This window comes from Bos indicus, chromosome 16, assembly GCF_029378745.1.
Source record: "Bos indicus isolate NIAB-ARS_2022 breed Sahiwal x Tharparkar chromosome 16, NIAB-ARS_B.indTharparkar_mat_pri_1.0, whole genome shotgun sequence".
NCBI lineage: Eukaryota > Metazoa > Chordata > Mammalia > Artiodactyla > Bovidae > Bos > Bos indicus.
This window is the reverse complement of record NC_091775.1, coordinates 701324-718814: the sequence shown is the minus strand read 5'-3', so window position 1 is coordinate 718814 and position 17491 is coordinate 701324. Positions and strand designations below refer to the sequence as shown.

The following is a 17491-nucleotide window of genomic DNA, read 5'->3' as shown; positions in this document are numbered from 1 at the left end:
AGAACAGAAAAATCAAATATCACTACAGTGATGGACTTTATCCTCTTGGGGTTTTCCGATATCTCTAATTTCTAACGGATTCTTTTGGGGATATTTTTAGTGCTCTATCTGATCATCCTGATGTGCAGTAGTGTCATTGTACTGATAACAAGAACTGACCCTACTCTCCAGAACCCCATGTACATTTTCCTCAACCACTTTTCCATTTTAGAAATCTGTTATGTAACTGTCACTATCCCAAGAACGCTCATGGACCTTCTGAACCAGAAAGGGCACATTTCTTTCATTGCCTGTGCTACACAAATGTGTTTGGTCCTTCTTTTTGGAGGTTTAGAGTGTCTCCTGGCCGTGATGGCCTATGACCACTCCGTGGCCATTTGTAACCCTCTTCACTATGGTCTGATCATGAGCCCCTAGTCTGTGTCCAGATGGTCACTGCCTCTTGGGTCAGTGGAGCTCCTGTTGTAATGGGGCAAACATGGCAGGTTTCCTCTCTGCCCTTTTGTGGGTCTAGCACAATTAATCATTTTTTTCTGTGACCTCCCCCCAGTATTCAAGCTTGCTTGTGGGGACACATTTGTGAACAAGATAGCAGTCTATGCAGTTGCAGCGGTGTTCATCATGGTTCCATTTCTGTTGATTGGTGTCTCCCATGGCAAAATCATCTCCAACATTCTGAAACCGCGATCTGCCAGAGGGAGGGCTAAAGCCTTCTCCACTTGCTCGTCTCACCTCACAGTGGTGGTCTTATTCTACAGCACAGCCTCTACCACTTATTTACAGCCCAAACCAAATCAATCTGAAGAAACTGGGAAGTTGATCTCTCTTTTCTACACAGTTTGGATCCCAATGTTGAATCCCATTATATTTACTCTGAGGAACAAAGATATCACTGTAGCACTGAGAAAACTACTAAGTAAATTATCAACTTGACGTGAAGGCTTGAAATTACAGAAGCAATTTGTTTCTATGTTTCCCATGTAAATACATCAGAAAATATTAATCTAGTTTATTTCTATGTTCCTATAAACTGATAGTTAGTATCATCACTGCCATCTCACATTATGTGAAAGGACCTTAGTTTCAAAGAGTTAAGGGTTTCTGCGTTATCAAAACACAAATTATCTCCATGGCAATGATCTATTCTGAAGACCTGTCTTTCCTCTCACTGGGAAAGAGTGAGTTAAGAGATTTCCTGAGCAATAAAATGATAGTTAACTGCAATATAACCAATGATCATGGTCGTGACTGTAAGAAATTTGCTTGAAACTTACAATTCCTTCAGGAATATTCACTGTCTTTTTCTGTACTTACGATTGGATTTAGACGATGAGAAAATAACAACCGCATCCAAGTTGGTGGGAGTAGGGGAATCTGAGTGCTTTCTTGCAGTTTTTCCTTCTTTGTCTGTTTTGCAAGTGTCCATAACCCTTTCAGAGTACAAACCCTGAAAGGATTCTGTTACCTCAATGCTGACTGTTCTTAGTGACGTCATTTCCTCCGGCTTGTAGCTTCATGTTTCACTTTTGTAGTGTTTCCTTAGTATTAGGAATATTAGGAATTTAAACTATAAACTGCATTGGGTTGAATGTTGATGCCTCTAAATATATGTCAGGTTACAACCTGCAAACCTGAACTTATTAGGAAAATAAAAGCCTTTGCAGGTGTAATTCAGTTAAGGACTTTCGAATAAGATTATCTTAATTTAAGGGAAGGGCACTATATCCTATGATCAGTGTTCTTAGTTCTTATAAGGTGGGAAGAGAGATTAAGTTAAAAATAGAGACGCAGCAACACATAGAAGAATATCACGTGAAGATGGAGGAAGCAACCGGGAGTGACACATGACACAGCCATGAAGCGAAGGAGGTCAGGGACCACCAAAAGCTGAAAGAAGTGAGGAGTGACTATCCCTTTAGAGTCTGTGGAGGAAAACCCTGTCAACACTGTGATTTGGTACACTGGTTTTTTAAGATGTGAGAAACTCAACTTTTGTTACTTAAACCACTCAATTTGTGATAATTTGTTACAATAGATCTAGGAAAGGAATACACTGTGTAAGCAGTCTTTTTATTATGCTGTTTTTATTCTAATCATCTGGAATAAATTCTGTATTTTGGGAACAGTGATTTAAAAAATACGTAGTTTTTTTTTTTTTTTTACTTTAAAAACTATATCAATGAAGCCTTATAAAAATATGTGCCCAAGAATGATGGTTAATCGTGTTTGTTCAAGGATGTTTATTAAAAGCTTTTTTAATACTGCAAAAGACAACACTAGCAAAGCAAAGGGAAGCTGTTCTCATTTGGAACATAGTAGGCACGGGCGCCCGTTTACCATGTGATGCTGCACAGTCTCTCAGGACAATGTTTTAGAGCCACACCAGTGAGGAAATCCCAAGCTTTTCAGGCATTTAATAAGTACATAAATGTATGTATAAATATAACTCTATTTTTGTGAAACAAAGAGAGATAGCATCCATATATTCATATAACATTTCACACGTGCATATTTCTAGTTGGTGTGTATGTATGTCAGCAATATCTGGATGTGTATTAGAAGAGAGAATGGGCTTCTTTACAGTGACAGGAGTTCAGATAATGTCTGACTTATTTAATTATTTATACTTTTTTGTAGTATGGATTTATTACAAAGAGAATAATATGCACATCACAAAAATAATAAATTTTATTCAGAAAATAAAAACTACATATGGAAGAATATTACTGCATTTCTTCTTTTCTTATTGCCTCCCAACTTTAACAGAATATTTAGTAGCTAAGAGAAATTTAAATATCAGCCAAATAATATTAGATGTTTGATAGAAATAGTACATTTTTTATGAACTAAACAGAGCCAGAATCTATAATGTTTGGTCATGTCTTTAAAAAAGGACTAAAATGGCTTTAATAATAGTTACAAACAGAGATAAATTTAAGATTATGATACATATGTATCATAGGATAATATGTACATAGGCACTTTTACATATGTATAACATATTTTATATAATATAAAGGCATATATTTCAATATACATTGGAAGGACTGATGTTGAAGCTGAAGTTCCAATACTTTGGCCACCTGATGCAAACAGCCAACTCATTAGAAAAGACCCTGATGCTGGGAAAGATTGAAGGCAGAAGGAGAAGAGGACATCAGAAGATGAGATGGTTGAATGGTATCATGGATGCAATGGACATGAACTTGGGCAAACTCTGGAAGATGGTGAGGGACAGGGATGCCTGGAGTGCCGCAGTCTATAGTGTTGCAAAGAGTCTGACATGACTGGAAGATTGAACAGCAACAACAAATACATATTTATATATAGCTATCAGATCAGATCAGATCAGTTGCTCAGTCGTGTCCGACTCTTTGCGACCCCGTGAATCGCAGCACGCCAGGCCTCCCTGTCCATCACCAACTCTCGGAGTTCACTCAGACTCATGTCCATCGAGTCAGTGATGCCATCCAGCCATCTCACCCTCTGTCGTCCCCTTCTCCTCCTGCCCCCAATCCCTCCCAGCATCAGAGTCTTTTCCAATGAGTCAACTCTTCGCATGAGGTGGCCAAAGTACTGGAGTTTCAGCTTCAGCATCATTCCTTCCAAAGAAATCCCAGGGCTGATTTCCTTCAGAAGGGACTGGTTGGATCTCCTTGCAGTCCAAGGGACTCTCAAGAGTCTTCTCCACACAACAGTTCAAAAACATCAATTCTTTGGCACTCAGCCTTCTTCACAGTCCAACTCTCACATCCATACATGACCACTGGAAAAACCATAGCCTTGACTAGATGGACCTTTGTTGGCAAAGTAATGTCTCTGCTTTTGAATATGTTATCTAGGTTGGTCATAACCTTCCTTCCAAGGAGTAAGCGTCTTTTAATTTCATGGCTGCAGTCACCATCTGTAGTGATTTTGGAGCCCCCCAAAATAAAGTCTGACACTGTTTCCACTGTTTCCCCATCTATTTCCCATGAAGTGGTGGGACCGGATGCCATGATCTTCGTTTTCTGAATGTTGAGCTTTAAGCCAACTTTTTCACTATCCACTTTCACTTTCATCAAGAGGCTTTTGAGTTCCTCTTCACTTTCTGCCATAAGGGTGGTGTCACCTGCATACCTGAGGTTATTGATATTTCTCCCGGCAATCTTGATTCCAGCTTGTGTTTCTTCCAGTCCAGCGTTTCTCATGATGTACTCTGCATATAAGTTAAATAAGCAGGGTGACAATATACAGCCTTGATGAACTCCTTTTCCTATTTGGAACCAGTCTGTTGTTCCATGTCCAGTTCTAAGTGTTGCTTCCTGACCTGCATACAGATTTCTCAAGAGGCAGATCAGGTGGTCTGGTATTCCCATCTCTTTCAGAATTTTCCACAGTTTATTGTGATCCACACAGTCAAAGGCTTTGGCATAGTCAATAAAGTAGAAATAGATGTTTTTCTGGAACTCTCTTGCTTTTTCCATGATCCAGCGCATGTTGGCAATTTGATCTCTGGTTCCTCTGCCTTTTCTAAAACCAGCTTGAACATCAGGAAGTTCACGGTTCACATATGGCTGAAGCCTGGCTTGGCGAATTTTGAGCATTACTTTACTAGCGTGTGAGATGAGTGCAATTGTGCGTAGTCTGAGCATTCTTTGGCATTGCCTTTCTTTGGGATTGGAATGAAAACTGACCTTTTCCAGTCCTGTGGCCACTGCTGAGTTTTCCAAATTTGCTGGCATATTGAGTGCATCAATCTGATTTCGGTGTTGATCATCTGGTGATGTCCATGTGTAGAGTCTTCTCTTGTGTTGTTGGAAGAGGGTGTTTGTTATGACCAGTGCATTTTCTTGGCAAAACGCTATTAGTCTTTGCCCTGCTTCATTCTGTATTCCAAGGCCAAATTTGCCTGTTACTCCAGGTGTTTCTTGACTTCCTACTTTTGCATTCCAGTCCCCTATAATGAAAAGGACATCTTTTTTTGGGTGTTAGTTCTAAAAGGTCTTGTAGGTCTGCATAGAACCGTTCAACTTCAGCTTCATGAGCGTTACTGGTTGGGGCATAGACTTGGATTACTGTGGTATTGAATGGTTTGCCTTGGAAACGAACAGAGATCATTCTGTCGTTTTTGAAATTGCATCCAAGTACTGCATTTCGGATTCTTTTGTTGACCATGATGGCCACTCCATTTCTTCTGAGGGATTCCTGCCCGCAGTAGTAGATATAATGGTCATCTGACTTAAATTCACCCATTCCAGTCCATTTCAGTTCACTGATTCCTAGAATGTCGACATTCACTCTTGCCATCTCTTGTTTGACCACTTCCAATTTGCCTTGATTCATGGACCTGACATTCCAGGTTCCTATGCAATATTGCTCTTTACAGCATTGGACCCTGCTTCTATCACCAGTCACGTCTACAGCTGGGTATTGTTTTTGCTATGGCTCCATCCCTTCATTCTTTCTGGAGTTATTTCTCCACTGATCTCCAGTAGCATATTGGGCACCCACTGACCTGGGGAGTTTCTCTTTCAGTATCCTATCATTTTGCCTTTTCACACTGTTCATGGGGTTCTTAAGGCAAGAATACTGAAGTGGTTTGCCATTCCCTTCTCCAGTGGAGTATAGCTATATATAGCTATACTATATAAAATAAAATTACTATAGAAAATAAAAATAAAAATTGCTGATTTCACTCTTTTCACAGAGAGAACATCAAACACACACACACACACAACCAAGAAGCACATCTCACTTCAGTGATAACACTGGTTCTTTTCAATTTTTCTGTATTCCCAGTGTCTGAGTGTTTCTCTTTGTAATATTTTCCTTTTTTATGTGATTATCCTGGTGAGAAGCAACAACAATACTTTTATAATCAGAGCTGACCAGGCTCTCAAATTCCCATGTGTTTTTTCCTCAGTAACTTTTCCTTCCTAGAAATCTAGAATATTCATAAATTTCACAGTGAGTATATATATATATATGCATGCACTACAAAGATATATTTTATTTGTATTCTTAGGGACACAGAATACTTGGTATTGACAGTTATGGCCCGTGACTGCTATGTAGCCAACTGTAACTTCCACAACTTCCCCTACTTATAAACCAAGAGCTCTGTATTCAGCTGATGACGCTTGGCTCTTGGATCAGTGGTGTTACAGTCAGGATAAGGCAAACATGGCCAGATTTTCCCTCTGTCATTTTTGGATCTAACTACAAGCTGGCCTGTGGCGATGTTTTTCTGAATGAGATGTCAGTCCCTGTAGTTGTACCATTAGTGAATCGTTTATCATGATCTCTTTTCAGTTGACACTTGGCTCCTACAGTAAAATCACTTCTCCATCCTGTGTTGCCATCAGCAACAGGATGAGCTAACGTTTTCTCCACCTGCTCACCTCACATCATGCATGTGCACTAAATTGCTTCGGTTGTGCCCAACTCTCTGCAACCCAGTGGACTGTAGCCCAGCCGGCTCCTCTGTCCACAGGATTCTCCAGGCAGGAACACTGGAATGGGATGCTGTGCCCTTCTCCAGGGGATCTTCCCTACCCAGGGATCGAACCTGTGTCTCTTACATCTCCTGCATTGGCAGGTAGGTTCTTTACCATTAGCGCCACCTGGGAAGACCCATAGTTGAGCCTTTATTTTGTGGACCTAGAACCATTACATATTTATGATATGATTCCAACATTTTTACAGGAAAGATTTTTTTCTGCTTTCTATCCCATGTTACCCTGATGTTTAATCCCATGACATATACTCTAAGGAATAAGGATGTCACAGCAGCCTTGAGAAAATGACTGCATTAATGTTTAACATCCACTGCTTTGAGCTAGTGATCTTTCCCCCCACTTAGTTCTGCAGTTATCTTAATCAGACATTATTTGAAATTTTGCTTCCTGTATTAATATAAATTGATTATCCTCATGATCCTGCCATTTTATGCTTAACTTTCTGATATCAGGATTATCTCCCTAGTGTTTATATTTATAAGAAATTATTTTTTTTGCTCATCTCATATTTAATGGACTAGTCTCTGTCAGCAAAAATTCACTGCTTATTTGATTTGTTGTTGTTCAGTTGGTAAGTCATGTCCGACTCTGTGTCTTCATGGACCGTAGCATGCCAGGCTCCTCAGTCCTCCACTATGTCTGGAATTTGCTCAGCTTCATGTCCATTGAGTCAGTGATACAATTAATATCCAAGTGTCTCATCCTCTGCTGTCCTCCATTTTGCCTTCATCTTTACTAGCATCAGGGTCTTTTACATTGAGTTGGCTCTCTGCATCAGGTGGCCAAAGTACTAAAACAATATAATATATTTTATCTATCAATTGGCCTCCCAATATTTTCATCCAAAATTTATAATATATATTCTATTTTGTCTCCCTCTGTATTGTTACAACTTACTTAAAACCAAAAGATTTCAGCTAGCAAAGATTAGTGCATATGGAAAGCTTTAGAAAATATTTGTTGAATGACTATAGAATGTGGGCACAGTTGAATAAGCAAAAGTTCATACTGCAGAAAATGTAGAAAAGATGGCATTTTAATAAATTATATTAATTTAATTAATAATGGTGCATAAAAAGAGAGCTTGACCCTCACTTCACAAAATGTATTTTAAAATGTAATCTCAGATAATTTGTAAACTTAAGTAAAATGCATAACAATGAGTCTTTTCCAAGATAATGTTTATTAACTTCATGACGGTGCGAGAAAATTGTTTTTGATAAAATTATTAATCATAATGTAAACATTAATCTGTTGCACTTCCTGGACTAAGAAATACTGGTATTCAGAGTGAAGTTTTTCAACATAAAATGTTTAAATACACTATAGTTAAAGGAGTGCTCTAAATCAAAAGCATCAAACATTCAGGAGAAAAATTGACAACAGACTTAAAGATGCACTTCACAAGACAGAATAATCTAAATGCCCAGAAAAAAGAAGGAAATAACCCATTAGCAACCAGTAAAAGCAAATTAAAACCAGATTAAAATACTATGGAGAACAGTGTGGAGATTCCTTAAAAAGCTGGAAATAGAACTGCCTTATGATCCAGCAATCCCACTGCTGGGCATACACACTGAGGAAACCAGAAGGGAAAGAGACACGTGTACCCCAATGTTCATTACAGCACTGTTTATAATAGCCAGGACATGGAAGCAACCTAGATGCCCATCAGCAGATGAATGGATAAGAAAGCTGTGGTAAATATACACAATGAGTATTACTCAACCATTAAAAAGAATACATTTGAATCAGTTCTAATGAGATGGATGAAACTGGAACCTATTATATGGAGTGAAGTAAGCCAGAAAGAAAAACACCAATACAGTATACTAACGCATATATATGGAATTTAGAAAGATGGTAACAATAACCCTGTGTACGAGACAGCAAAAGAGACACTGATGTATAGATCAGTCTTATGGACTCTGTGGGAGAGGGAGAGGGTGGGAAGATTTGGGAGAATGGCATTGAAACATGTATAATATCATATATGAAACAAGTCGCCAGTCCAGGTTCGATGCACGATAGTGGATGCTTGGGGCTGGTGCACTGGGACGACCCAGAGGGAGGGTATGGGGAGGGAGGAGGGAGGAGGGTTCAGGATGGGGAACACAGGTATACCTGTGGCAGATTCATTTCGAAATTTGGCAAAACTAATACAATATTGTAAAGTTTAAAAATAAAATAAAATTAAAAAAAATAAAATTAAATTAAAAAAAAATCAAATGAAGTCTATGACACATTCATTACAAGGAAGAAATAAACAGAAAGATTCACCCTATCACATACATAAAGGACATGGAGTAATGAAAGCTCTCCCCTGATGCTGGTGTGTGAACTGTACAGCATATTAACACACAGCCTGCCTTTATCAAGAAAAGCTTACCCTTAGCCATGTACCGGAAGAAATGTGTGGACATGTGTGCCAAGGCACACATCTGAGAATGCTCATTTCACATCATAATGTCAAATCTTTATCAAACTCGAATTGATCATACCTATATACATAATTCCATTTCTTAAATTGTATTTTAAAAAATTGTATTTAATGAGCATATTCTATCATGGAAAAAAGCATAATACTCTTTCTTACTTTTGGCTATGCTTTTATTTTTTTTATGAAACTAGTTTAGAAAAATGAATTACCTTTTTTTATAAAAAAGTAGTAATCAAGCAACAAAAATATGATTCAAGACTGGTGATGTTACAGAATTGCTTTGAAAAATAAATCAACATCTTTATAAAAGGACATACTTAAAGCCAAGTTTAATTTTCCAACCTCTAAAACAATTAAAAACAAATAACTTTCATTTGTGGTTAAGAGGCACTGGGTTACAATAAGCCAGTTTACTTTCAAGCACTAGAAATTTTTGATAAATTATACAACATATTTTAAAGATATCATATAACTGTGGGAGAAAAAAGAATAGATGACAATATCGAAATCAAGGCTCATTAAGTCATAAAATATTCACACTTTTTCAAGCACAAATTTGTTGCAATACCATGCTACTGCATATCTTAGTATGTGTGCATGCTTACTGATTAATTCAAAGAGTGAGCACAATTGTGACATTGGACAATTGGATATTCCTCTCCACACATACATAATGCATAGGAAAATGTCTCAGATTTTTAACATTGTATCATTGTTCAGATTACAATTTACTTATTATTTTTTTTCTACAAATGAAGCTGTTGTCTGTAGTTGAAGGAATAATTTTCTTCTGTGAATTGTTAATTCATCTGTTTTACTCATTTTTAAAATTTATACTTTGGACTTTTCCTCTGTATTAAAGGAGCCAAGATCACTTTATTTGAAATCAGTTGTAACAATTTTTTCCATTATATTAATTATATTAGATACTTATGGGGTTTGCTATGTTTTAGCATCTAGAATCATTTATTTTTACACAGTTTTGTGTGTGTGTGTGTCCTGCATTCTAAATTTTAATGAGTTAAACTTTCCTTACTCCAAAATTATAAAACCCATTTCTTAGAATAATGTCATCATTTCACTCTAAAATACACAAAATTGTGTATCATTTAAGATTTATCTTGCTGTGGGATAGTTATCAAAAATACATATACTGTTTTTTTCCCTCTGAGGCTGCCCAGTTGTCCGAATAACAGTTATTTTAAATGCCCACGCCTTACCAATTTAGTAGGCTATTTTAGTCAGTGACAAATGTTCATGTATATTTGAGCCTTTTCTGGAATTTCTATTCTATTCCATCAGAAGGCTTCTTTATTTACGCATGATACTGCGCTGAGCTGTGCTCAGTCGCTCAGCTGTGTCGGACGCTTTGTCAGACGCCATGGACGATAGCCCGCCAGGCTCCCCTGGCCTCTCCTGCCTTCGTAGGCAGATTCTTTACCACTGAGCCACCTGAGAAGCCCATGCATAATACTGCACTCTGCAAATCACGAGGTCTTGTAACTCCTTCCCAGCACTAGCTATTTCTTGGATGAGCCCCTGCAGGAGCTCAGCCTGGCTGGCCTCTCACTCCCCTTCTGTCCTTTATCACATCTGGTCCCTGTGAGAAGCCTGTCCCACCAGCCACTACTCACGGGCCTTCCGTGATATTTGCCGTGAGGCTCCTGATACGTTTTAATTAACCTTCCAAATCACTCGCACTGTCACATTACTATATGTGTTCCCTCTTGTAAATGTTTTCTCTTCATAATCATAAACCTTGCTGCTGCTGCTGCTGCTGCTGCTAAGTCACTTCAGTCATGTCCGACTCTGTGTGACCCCATAGACGGCAGCCCACCAGGCTCCTCCCTCCCTGGGATTCTCCAGGCAAGAACACTGGAGTGGGTTGCCATTTCCTTCTCCAGTGCATGAAAGTGAAAAGTGAAAGGGAAGTTGCTCAGTCGTGTTCGACTATTCGACTATTCGCTACCCCATGGACTGCAGCCCACCAGGCTCCTCCTTCCACGGGATTTTCCAGACAAGAGTACTGGAGTGGGGTGCCATTGCCTTCTCCAAATCATAAACCTTAAGAAACCACTATTTACTAAGTAATTGGAACCAATATGGAGAAGGAAATGGCACCCCACTCCAGTGTTCTTGCCTGGAGAGTCCTGTTGACAGAGGAACCTGGTGGGCTGCCATCTATGGGGTCGCACAGAGTGGGACAGGCTGAAGTGACTTAGCAGCAGCAGCAGCAGGAACAAATATCCAATTTTGCAGGTCATGAGAAACTGGCTCTAAGCTAAGATTTTTAAACAATCTTTCTGTTGGAGAAATTTCTCCACAGTTGAAACATATAACTCACAAACTTTTTGCTTAGCATCTTTCCTATGATCTCAGATGGACTTATTCCAGATTCTCATTTTATTGTAACTAGAATCTGAAAGTATTCACACCTTGAACATGTGAAATAAATTTGGGGAAGATTGGTGGTAGGCTGCAAAAGAGAGGAAAAATTTTCTCCTACTATGATTAATCTTGGGTTAAATTTTAAAATTTTGATATATGTTTAATACATTCATCAGCTAAATCTCAGGCTGCTGAAGAGATCAATAACACACTAATTTTGCACATAAAAATGTTTGCCATCAGAATATGTATTATAACTATTACACAGATCTGTCCTCTAACTAGGAGTCAAGAAACATATCATACAGAGACTCTGCATAATGCATTCATAATAGTTAAGAATTGGATGCATGTGTGTTTTGGATCAACCCAAATGATGCTGTGTGAGTGTGCATGCCCTGTTATGTATGCCTCTGTAGCCCACCAGGCTCCTGTGTCCATGGAATTCTCCCGGCAAGGATTCTGGAGTGGGTTGCCATTTCCTACTCCAGGTGAATTTCCTGACCCAGGGATCAAACCTGTGTCTCTTGCATCTGCTGCATTGGCCTCTTGTATCTCCTGCATTGGCAGGCCAATTCTTTACCAACTGTACCACCTGGGGAGCCCACAAATAATATTACTTAGCACCCTGTTCACATCTAAGAAATAAAATGCTCTGTGTCCTCTATTCCCTGGAGAGGCTGAAGAAAAAAATATTCTGAGTACAGTGAGAGCTATCTGGGAAAATTTTAAAAAAACACAAGTCAGAAAATGTGTAAATTATAAATTTTAATATGGTAGCAAATGTTTTGGTTCATTAAAGCAACTTCTATATATTTCTTATTCTATTAAAATTTGCAATTAAATAATAATAATAAATAATGGTACTGAGTGCCTTTGAAATGTCAAAAAATGTAATAATTAAAGTCTAGGTATAGATGATATTAAAGAAAACTTCATTTGAGTCAACACATTGTATCAAAAAAGTTATATATGTTTATTCAGTTTGATATTATAATAAGAGATTTAAAATGACATCACACATAAAGTTACAACCATTGGGGAATTCAAAGAACAACTATTTTGAAGAAAGAAACTTTTAGAATTCAGGATTTATAAAATAATAAAGATAGCTTTAAGTCCAACATAGTTTTTAAATTATTTGCAAGGATTATGTTGCTAATTTTTATCAGATATACAAATATACTTGAAATATACCTTGTTCTACTCTTGAAAAATTCAAACTCAAATCTTACCTATTTCATGTCATACAAGATTTGATCGCCAAAAAGTCATATCTGTACAATTAGAAATTGTATTTTATATAGCACTGGAAATAATTTTATTCAAGTAATGGGTGAAATTGCTCATACTAAACGTTTTTATTCATAAAACGATAAAAGATTAAAATTCTATTATTTTGTATATTAATCTTTTCTCTTTTTCAGATTGACAATTTTAAAAGTGTCTGTTTCTTTTCTCAATTTCAGAATCAAATAATGAACACCATATTAAGTAAACAAGCATTTCCTAAGTTCTATATTGTTCCCAAGTAGGAAAATAGTCTCAGTACTTCAATCCCAGATCATGTAATATCAGTGGGAAAATAGAAGGTAAATCAAAGAAATGAGCCAAATTGGAACACTATGTGCTACAAAGTTGTGTGTGTTCTCCCTATTAGTTCTACAGAGTGGAGGTGATAATATTGAAATTATTGGCAGAAAATTCTTGGAGAACTCACATCTAAGAGTCTGGGATTTTTATATCACTGTGATGATTGTTTTAATATCTTATTTCATTCCTTCATTAACCATGTGATACAAAGTCAAGGTAAATTAGAGAGTAGTTTTTCCTAGTGGTAAGACAGAGAGTGAAATTTAGAAGAATAAAATTTAGTTTTTAATGACAAAAATAATAGCTAGCTTTTGAATAGACTTTCTATGAATGCCAAAACATCTTTAATTCACTTTACATGTATCAAATGAATTGATTCATATAGGAATCTTAACTGTTGGTACCACTGTTAGTCAGTTTTGCAGCCAAGTGATCTATGGCACAGGGAGATTAAGCAATTCACATTGTCACAAAGCAGGCAAGTGAAGCCGATTCGATTGCAGGCCATCTTGTCAGGATTGTATTTTTTGTCCATGACAGTATATTTAGACTATGCTTGCATGGAAAAACTCAAAACATAAAAGATGGGGAAATGAGAAGCAAGGCTGGGAGTCATGTTGAGTCAAGTGATGCCTGGAGTGTAATATTTAAGGAGGCAGTCACTTTAACAACGTACAATGCAGAGTCAGCCCTGAAACTCTGAGATTCTGTACTAGAGGAGTCTCATTCCTTATTTAGCTAAGACCGTATTCTACTCCTGGCTCTGATGAAAGGAAAAAAATGCAAAAATGTAATCATCAACAAGTAACTCAGTAACTCTACCAAAAACAATTTTTCTAGGGAGTTGTTACAACCCTGGCAACTAAAGACTTAAGAACATTATACCATGTTAATAATTATAATTATAGGACCATAACTTATACATAAACATATTAAAAGTGATAGGTAATTTTATCAATAATATCATTTTTAATTAAAATAAGAAAGCAAAGAAAATTTAAACACTTAATATAACAGATGATAAATAACGGAGTTAGGATTCAAACTTAAGTATGATTTAAAAAATAGGCACTGATTTGCAATCACAAAACCAATGTGCAAATGATCAATGTATCCATCATTGCTAAATCTCAATATCCTAGCTCAAGAAAAGTGAATTTAGAAACTGCTATCTGAATTATTATTATTATTTTCTGAGGAACAACAAAGACATCAGAGAGGCACACAGAACACGGGGTAGAGCATGACAGGAAGTATCTCACACAGCTGGTGAACACAGTCCAGGTGACCTCTGTTTTCCCAGAGTGACCCTCTTAATTGCTTCTATCTGTATCTATTCCCACACAACTTTTCCAGAGTAAAACCCTCTGATAGCCCCCACATAGTATCTTACTGAAATATATGTATTTTATTCCCCTATGTACAATTAAGTAAAATATTCTCTCGTTTTTGTATATAAGAACATGTATGATCAAGATCATCAAGTGATGGGAGGGAAATGAAGAGTTGAAATATGTAGCTGAAAATATATAAGGAAGATAATTTCTGTTATATTAATAGTTCTACTGAAGTATGTAAAGAAAAATTATAGAGAAATACAATAAAATTGCCAAAAAATGTAAATATTTAAGGGAATTCCCTAGAAGTCCAATGATTAGGACTCTGTACTTTCACTTCAGTCTGGTTGAGGTACTAAGATCCCATAAGTCATGAGACACGGCCACAAAATACTGTAAGTATTTAAAACTGAGATAACATAGCAAGACTGTGGGTGTATCTTCAATGATTATCAATTTGTCCAATGTCTGTGCTGATCAGGGCATTTGGTGCTTCCCTGGTGGCTCAGCTGATAAATAATCCACCTGCAATGCGGGAGACCTGGGTTTGATCCCTGGGTGGGGAAGATCCCCTGGAGAGGAGAATGACAGCCCACTCCAGTATTCTTGCCTAGGAAATCCTATGGACAGTGAAGCCTGGTGGGCTACAGTCCATGGGATCACAGAGTCAGACAAGACTGAACGACTAACACTTTAACTTTTTTGACTTCGGACTGTATTCGAAAAGAATGCCCTAAAAGATATTTCAAGGGAGAGTGTATGGTGATAACACATGGATTATAAACTGAGAAAAGAGAAATGCATAAATAATACATTCTTAAATTAGAAATAATTGCATTGATCATGGAAATCAATCTGGATATCCTGATACAATTTATAAAACAGGCACTGACCCCTGTTTTTTATTTTTTTATTTTAAAAATAAAAAGCAGATAATACACTTCTGCCTTTTCACAGATGCAACACCATGAAAAAGCACCAGAAGGTAATCTCACTAAATAGATGGAATTTGTTCTCCTGATCTTTGCTGATGTTCCTCATCTTCAGGGGTTTTTATTTGAACTGTTCTTACTCATCTATATAATTATCTTGATGGGCAATGGCATCATATTTCTGATAACAAAACTAGACCCTGGTCTCCAGACCTCCGCGAATTTTTTCCTTGGCAATTTTTCCCTTTTGGAAATCTGCTATGTGCCTGTTACGCTCCCCAGAATGCTCACGAGTCTTTGGACACAAAGAAGAACAATTTCTTTAGTTGCTTGTGCCACACAAATGTGCTTCATTCTTATACTTGGGGCCACCGAGTGCGTCCTTCTGGCCGTGATGGCCTGTGATGGCCTATGATCGCTACGCAGCCATTTGTAGCCCTTTTTATTATCCTCTAGTCATGAACTGCTGCTACTGCTGCTAAGTCGCTTCAGTCGTGTCTGACTCTGTGCGACCCCATAGATGGCAGCCCACCAGGCTCCCCCGACCCTGGGATTCTCCAGGCAAGAACACTGGAGTGGATTGCCATTTCCTTCTCCAATGCAGGAAAGTGAAAAGTGAAAGGGAAGTCGCTCAGTCGTGTCCGACTCTTCGCTATCCCATGGACTGTAGCCCACCAGGCTTCTCCGTCCATGGGGTTTTCCAGGCAAGAGTGCTGGAGTGGGATGCCATTGCCTTCTCAGAGTCATGAACTACAGGGTGTGTATCCAGCTAGTGGCTGGCTCCTGAATCGGTGGAATCCCAATCCAAATAGGCCAGACAGGCCAGATTTTCTCTCTGCCCTTTTGTGATTCTAACCTCATCAACCACTTCTTCTGTGACATCCCTCCCATACTCAAGCTGGCCTGTGGGGACACTTTTCTGAATGAAATGTTGGTCTTCACAGTTTCTGCACTGTTTGTTTTGGTTCCATTTCTGTTGATACTTGTCTCTTATGGCAAAATCATCTCCACAGTCCTTAAATTGCCATCAGCTACAAGTCGCGGCAAAGCCTTTTCCATCTGCTCCTCTCATCTTACAGTTGTGGCGTTGTTCTTCAGATCAGGCCTTGTCACATATTTAAGACCCAGGACCCAAGGCTCAGCAGGAACTGACAAAGTGCTTTCTCTCTTCTACCTGATTGTGATGCCTGTGTTTAACCCCATGATATACAGTCTAAGGAACAAGGATGTCATGATGGCACTGAGACAATGGCCATGCAAATACCTTAATTCATTGAAAAACTGACTTGTATTTCAGAAGTTGATTTTTTATATATTTGTTATAAATTTTCAATATTTATCTTAAACTCAATTTATCTGTCTATAAAGTGGTAATTATTACCAAAATAAAAATTACTTGTAACACTGAGAAACCTTTCTGTCTCCAGTTATACAGTTGTGTATGGGTCAACAAATAGCAAATCATTCACTTGGGAATTCTATAATCTTAGTGTGAAATGTTCTCTTGTAGTAAGAACTTTAGACAAGAATTGCTATAATAGGCCTAGTTGTAATACAGACTGTTATATCACTTATTTGAAAGCATATTATTCAGTTCCATAGAGTTGTCACAGAAATTTTTAAAACTAAGTTAATAATGGGCATTAATTAAAATGTTATGTATAGTTTGGCCAGCAATTATTCTACAGAGAAATAATTTCTTAGAGTGAAAAGTGCCTCTCATTGGGAATGTAGTTTAATAGATGATGTTGTACAATGATATTAGTAATTATTAGGCATTATTTATGTGTATATAAGATTAAATAATAATATGATTTGTTGATTTGATAAAAGATATTATTGAAATCTTTACATATAATAAGATGAGCTTGGAAAAAGTGATGGGAATATTCACAAGTCATGGTTTTTTTTAATATATTTTCCTAGAGATGATAGTGAGGATAGGAAAGTTAGGGGAAAAGGGAAAGGATTTAAATTTTTGTAAAAGTAAGTATCTGCTATAAAAGCACAAGTATTGTACACCTTAAACCTTACATACGTACACATATTAGAAACAGTCAATACAAAAATAATTATCATTAATTACGGAAGTCACAGGGTAAATCATTCTATTTTCCCCTTTGTTTTATTAAAATTGTGCAGTTTATTACAATAAGCTTGTGCTATTCAGGTAATCAAAATAACAATTTGTATTCATTCTGGACAAGGAAAATCACAATTATTACTTGTGTGTGCTATTTCTATAGTTTTATAATTTTCAAAATTCCATATATATGTATAATAATGCTTCCTATAGACAGG

General features: G+C 37.4%; 2 pseudogenes; both read left to right on the top strand.

Annotated features, from left to right (window-relative positions):
- On the top strand, positions 1-933 carry LOC139176541 (olfactory receptor 10AG1-like; annotated as a pseudogene).
- Positions 934-15209: 14276 nt separating this feature from the next.
- Positions 15210-16475, top strand: LOC139176515 (olfactory receptor 10AG1-like; annotated as a pseudogene).
- The last annotated feature ends 1016 nt before the right edge of the window (positions 16476-17491 follow it).